The following is a 6,747-nucleotide window of genomic DNA, read 5'->3' as shown; positions in this document are numbered from 1 at the left end:
GGAACTGATCCTGCAGGGGGCATTTAGGGAGGCGAAATGGAGGCATGGGAGATGGGCTCTCCGGCCCAAACAGGCAGCGAGACAGCCTGGCTGAGACAGATCGGGGGGAGATGCCATGGCCTGGGCGGCTCAGATCTCATCCAAACTCACCGCCTGCAGCACAGGCCCCCATGCGGTGGCCTGGTGTCGGGGCCAGCACTGACTGCCTGGGCACAGCGCCCCCACCCCACGCCCAGCAGACTGCCCAGCTAGGGCTGTGGGGCTCCCATGTCCTTACCAGGAAGGGCCTGTCCACAGGGTGTGGGTTAAACCGGGACAGAGAGACAGGAGGTAACTCCCCACAGCCAGTCAGTGCACCAGTGGCCACGCTGGGGACAGAACCCAGGAGTCCTGGCTCCCAGCCCCCCCACTCTAACCCCTAACCCCACTTCCCTCCCAGAGCTGGGGACAGAACCCAGGAGTCCTGGCTCCCAGCCTCCCCAGCTCTAGCTCACAAGGCTCCCCTCCCCAAGTCAGGAAAGAAACCTAAGAGTCCTGGCTCTCAGCCCCCTACTCTGTCTGGTGAACTGTGCTTCCTGTAAGTAAATGATCAACCCCCGCCCCCTGCGCCCCGCACCCTGCGAGGGGAGGGAAGGGGCTGGGGCAAGGATCCTGGGTCTGAGTGGAAGGAGAGGCGGATGCTTGAGCAATCCCTGCCCCACACCCTTGTCCCAGGTGACCCAGGTGTCCCCGACCACCCCAGCTGCTCTCCTAGGCCTCGCCCAGGTGAAGTGCCCTCCCCAGCCCAAGCTGGGAGCTGCCCCCCCACCAGTCGGCCTGGGGTGGAGGGCAAAGGGGCAGATGGGTGAGGACAGGGATCCTGGGGGATTAGGGAAGGGTCCCGCCTCCTCGATGGGCTGCAGCCGTGGGCCAGGCTGAGCCAGTCTGGGGGCAAGGGGTGCAGGGGATGGTGCAGGGCTCTGCCCCATGCTGCCTCCTGCCAGTGCCCCCAGCCTCCCCCTGTGTCCCTGTCCCCTGCCAGTGCCCTCCCCCACCCCATAATTCTGCCAGTGCCCACCCCCACCCCTTCCTTGCCAGTGTCCTCATCCCCCTCCCCCCTCCTCTGCCAGTGCCCATCCCCATCCCCTTCTGGGGGACAGCGCCCTTGACCCCATACCAGGCAGACCCCTGGAGTGCCTGGGCAACCTGCCCAGCTGCCTGGGCATTGCTGTCTCCACGTCCTGCCTAATAACTCTTTGCAGAATCCCGCACTCTGCCAGGGACGCCGTCCTCGGAGGGTGAAATCTGAGGACAAATGCTTCCTGATGCATTTGTGCTCAGCACCTGCCCCTGGGCATCTCATCCAGCCGTGCCCCGAAAGAGCTCTCTCACACACAGGGGTTTTAAGAAGCCCAATGCAAAGCTGAGTTAATAATATTCCTGATGCACAGAACAGCCTTCCCTTCCCCCCACATGGGCTTCTCTCAGGATCCCCTGCTCTGTGGGAGCTCCTGGCTGCCCCTCAGCGGGATGGGGGGCTGAGATCAGTGGGTGCCCTGAGCTGGGACAGGCTGCTGCTGATGGCACTGCTGATGGCCGGGGGTCCTCCCAGGTTGCATGGAGCCTTGAGGGGGGGATGTGGTTGGTCAGAGATGGGTGCTCCCAAGGCAGTGACTTGCCAAGAGAGGGAAGGCGGGGGTGGCAGCTGGGCGTCACGTCGGCCTCCAGATTGACCACAGCACCTGGCCTGCCAAAGCCACCGTCTGGCAGGCCACAAGGGCGGGAAACCAGGATCTCGCCCCCGCTCACTGGCCGAACAGCCATCTGATCTCATTGCTCCAGCCCACACTCCCTGAGTCAGGGCCTGGCTCTGGGCCCTGCTCTGTGAGGGGGGCTGGAGCGGGGTCAGTCACACCTCCCAGCCTCCTCCAGCTGGGGCTGTGCTGGCGTGGCCTACTCTGCTCCTCCAAGCTGCTGGGAGGGTGGGCAGTGCCGGGCAGCCCCTCCTCCACATCACCAGGCAGTGCTCTCTGTGCCCCTTGCACGGTGGGGTCCTGTGGTGGTGGATGGGGCAGGGCTGTCCTCAGTCCTCTTAGCAATCCCTGGCAAGCTTCATTTCAACCCACCAGATGGAAAAGGAGCTGGGAAAGGCTCTGTAAACACGGCTCCCTTTGAAAACAAAAGCTGTAATTCTCCTGTCCACGGTGACTCACAGTGCTGGGTTTGCATTAAAGCACCAAATCCTCCACACAAAACGGGGATTTGCCTCTTTAAAACAAGGCTGATGGGACTAAAAAGCCGGGTCTGGGTCAGCTACTGAAAAGGAGGCACAGCCTGCGTGTGTGTGTGTGTGTGTGAGTGTGAGTGTGAGTGACACACAGGCAGAGTGGGCGTTGGCTCCAAGCCAAGCAGAAACTGACGAATGGTTTAATTTATAAATATCTGGCTACATGTTATTTGCAAGAAGCGCCCTGCAAAGCCCTGACCCCTCTGGGGTGGTCGCTAAATATTGTAATTAACACAGATTGGCCTCTTCCAAAAACACCCTTGAAATAAGCCAACCTGGAGACAGCATAAACGGGAAGTGGGGAGAAAATCCACTCCCGGGCAGGTTCTGGCACCACAGGTCAGCCTGTCTCGAGCTTTACAAACATATTAAAGATAATTAGACACAACAGTGGCGTCTATAAACAAGCCCATGGTCTGGAAAGACTTTCCCCCTTGGTGGGGAGCTCGATCCATTCAGAAAAAGGCCTTATGGTTGTCAGCGCAGACGAGAACACAGAGCTCTGGGAAATGGAGATTGCAAAGAGCTCATTTGCCATCCAAACCATCTTTCAGCATGGGAGATGGCCAGAGCAGGTTTTCGACTTTATCTTTGGGTCTTATCAAAGCCATTAAACAGCTAATAGCCCCGATTGCAACATAACCAGCAAAGCCCAGCAGCTGGGCCAGTGATTGCCACAAATCCGGCTTTTCAGGTGGGCAGTTTTGGGGGCGTTTGGTTGGGGAAGTCGGGACAAAGGCTAATCACTTGCGATATACACTCTTGTCAGACATTAATAGATGGTCTCTGTGTCACCCAGAGGAGAAAGCAGCAATGAAAGTAACCAAACCATTAGTGACTTATTAGTCAAGCAGCAGGATCTTATTATACTAGGTGGAGGGTTATACAAAGGAGTTTGAAGTTCACCTTCCAGAGTATAATGCCAGCCACCTCTTAAACCTGTCTACATGGTGTTTCAGTACAATTCAAACTGATATTGTTACAGGGGTTACACCAATCTGATGGCAGCGGTGCCACTGGGATAGCAGGAGACAAGGCGTAAAGCATCTGCTGCAGAACATTGCTTACGCTGAGTTCTCCGGTTCATTCTGCCTGGCGGCTCTGTCTGCACAGCAGGGATCCCAGCCCACAGAGTTAAGGAATATGCCCTTTTTTGCGTCAACTGATCCTCTCTACAGGTGTCGTGAGCCCTACAGACAGGATCCAGTTACAGGATCAGGGCCAGAAACCTTAGCTGCCCTCTGTTATACTAGTCACAAAGTGGAGACTTAGGAGTAGACGAAGAATTCAGTGGGCTGACCGATGCAGCAGATTGAAAGGAATTGCAAACCGGCTTGCAAATTAAGCACATCCAGGAAGGATGGTCCAGTGGTTGGGGCACTAGTCTATGACTTGGATTCAATTCCATGCTCCGCCACAGACTTCCTGTGTGACCACGGGCAAGTCACTTAGATATCTGTGCCGCAGTTCCCCATCTGTACAATGGGGACAAGAGTCCTGCCCTACAGGGGTGTGTGAGAACATATACATGGAAGAAGAGCTGTAAGATACTGATGCTATATAAGAGCAGGACATTATTATTATTTCCCACTAACGTTTGTCCAAGTGCATTCATTCCCTCTTTGGGATCACTTTTCGGGACGTTTCTAGCCAAGGAACATCTTGGAAACTCTGAATTTTTAACAACTATTTCTGGATATTTGCAATGAGCCAGTTTCCAATGTGTAATCACAAGCTTTTGCACCAGTAAATGGTTCCTAAGAGCGATGTTCAACCAATCAGGAAAGAGAAACAAAGCACCTGTCCAACAAAAACAGCTTGGTCGTTGTCTGCGGAATGGTCTCGGGAACCAGCTCACCAATGAGCTGCAGCCCAAAGATCGCTCATAGAAATGATACAGCAAATCACTGGTTCACACTAGCTACTGGGGGGGGCCATCGTAGATGAGAACTCCATTGTACTGGGTGCTGTACAAACATGGCACAAAAAGAGAGGCTGGGACTGTTCTTAATGTGATCTTTGAATGCTGAGTGGGGAGTGTTGGCCTGGGAAGGTTGCAGGGGAGTTTGGCTGCACTGGGGGATGGGAGACTGGCCTTGAGGGAAGATACCTGAGCATGTAACGTGAGAACCCAGGAAGGGGTTAGAGGCCAGGTGACACCTTGGCCCGGGAAACTGAACAAAGGCTGGGAGAGGAGACGCTGGGGAGAGGGAGAGTTTCAGGAGCTGCTGTTGTAATGGAGGGGAGCCCAGACAGGGCTCTGACCCCCCAATGGGGCTGTGGTGCCCCTGGGACCTCAAGATGGACCTAATTGGGGGGGCGGTCCTGTTGTCTGTGCCTGCAAGACCTGTCTTGGACTGTGTTCCTGTCGTCTAAATAAACCTTCTGCTTTACTGGCTGGCTGAGAGTCATGGTGAATTGCAGGAAGCCGGAGGTGCAGGGCCTTGTGTCCCCCCACACTTCGTGACACCCTCCCCCAAGGATCTTACAATCTAAGGCCCTGATCCTGCAGACGCCTAGGGGACTACTCACTCGTGGGAAAATGACAGGTTTCAGAGTAGCAGCCGTGTTAGTCTGTATCCGCAAAAAGAACAGGAGTACTTGTGGCACCTTAGAGACTAACAAATTTATTAGAGCATAAGCTTTCGTGCATCCGAAGAAGTGGGCTGTAGCCCATGAAAGCTTATGCTCTAATAAATTTATTAGACTCTAAGGTGCCACAAGTACTCCTGTTCTTTTTTCATGGGAAAATGAAGCAAATGCAGGATCAGGGCCGAATAGGACAATGGATACAAAAAAGAGGCACAAGGTCTAACTGAAAGGCAGTCATCGCAGAGGGGGGCAGGGGCCCTGACCAGGAGCAGATTGTGCGCAGGATGCCTATGTAGTAAGGAATAACTGTGAGAAAGTCGTGATCTAATCGCAGACAGAAATTCATCCATTATTCATTAACCACTAACGGGCCAGGCCGGGTAACTTCCCAGTCAAGAGCGAACGGGCCAACGTGTCAGCAGCTGTATCTCTTTGCATCAAAGAGCTGCCTGGAGCCTGTCATTCCCAGAATGCACTACTCCATCCTGAGCTCTAAAGCAGTGGTTCTCAACCTTTTTGGGCTCAGGACCCATTAGTGAATGTTTATGGCCAGTCACAACCCAGGGGTGGAGGCCCTGGGGCGGTTTTGGTTGGATCCTCACCTTCTGTGCTGTGAGAATGACTGGGCTTGGCTCTCCGCTCCGAGCTGTGCAGCCTCTGGGGTTGCAGCGCTGCTCAGCCCCGCCCCCCTGACTGGACCAAATTTGTGTGAGTGGAGTTGTGACCTGGCTCATGGGGTGCAGTGTCACTCACTTAAATTTGGGTTACCCAGGCTCCCATCATCATGACAGCTGGGCCAAACATGAGTGGCGCTGGGATCCCAGAGGTTGCAGTGCCTGGAGGATATAGGCAAGCCCAGCCTGTCCTTTGGGACAGGAGCTGCCACGCAACCTTTTTAAAAGTTCTGGCGACCCAATTTTGGGTCCCGACCCACGGGTGGAGAAACCCTGCTCTAAAGCACTACTTTGTTCTGTAGACTGCTTGGATCAAGATGCAGCACCACTGGCAACCTATGTTCCTGCACCTGCATTTGGATCAAGACAGACCAGGTGTCTGGGGCGCTAAGCATTGTGGCCTGCACAGGGGCCCCCATCCAATTGTCAAGGGGAGCTTTGGTATTGTAAGAACGTCACAGTGAGACCTGTCCTGCTATATGATCCTGTGCTAATTCGGCATTGCATGGCCCTGCCTGATGTGTGTTAGAGCCACCCATGGAAGCTCATAGCCCGGCCCTCCGCTGCCAATCCCACCCACATCATGTTTTGGGCACCGCACAGTGCATGGGCAGGACCGTGGGGCTCGTGGTACGAAGGGCAGTGCCAAGCCCCAGATTGATCTGTTCCTGTTTCTGGCTGGCAGAGGGCGTGGTGTCCTTTGAGTCAGCTGATAATGTTTACTGGGAATGCAAGTCATGATCCCCCTAAAACCAGAACAAACAAGCGCAGGGACCATATAGGAGCCCAGGGTCGGCCTCAGTCCCTCCTAGCAGGGTGGGAGAACAAGCATCCCATGGGGAACAGGTGAGGGAAATAACCTGAGGAGTCTTTCCCAGCTCCCCGGGGGAGGGGCGGGAGGGAGGAAACCCAGGAGCTGAGTGCCCTGGTGGCGCTGGGAGCAGACCCTGCATTGGGGCAGGCTCAGCCTGCTGGTGGGAGGCAGCGTTAGTACCAAACCCCCGTTCCCGATCGCCCGGCCAGGGCCCCTCGTTAGGGTCCAGCGTGAACAGCCCGTGGCCGGGGTCGACTGGAGCGGGAGCCGCGCCCATCCCAGCAAGGGGCGTGGCCATGATCCGGGGGTGGCGAATGGCCGCGCGGCAGCGAGAAAGGGGGCCGTGTTCTCCCTGCGTCACGCGCCGGATGCGTGCTCGGCCGGGGGGCGGGGCCGGCGGG

The sequence above is a fragment of the Terrapene carolina genome, unplaced genomic scaffold, assembly GCF_002925995.2.
Source record: "Terrapene carolina triunguis isolate 2854851 unplaced genomic scaffold, T_m_triunguis-2.0 Scaffold51, whole genome shotgun sequence".
Classification (NCBI taxonomy): Eukaryota; Metazoa; Chordata; order Testudines; family Emydidae; genus Terrapene; species Terrapene triunguis.
The sequence above is the reverse complement of the archived record's forward strand: the minus strand, read 5'-3'. Positions refer to the sequence as shown.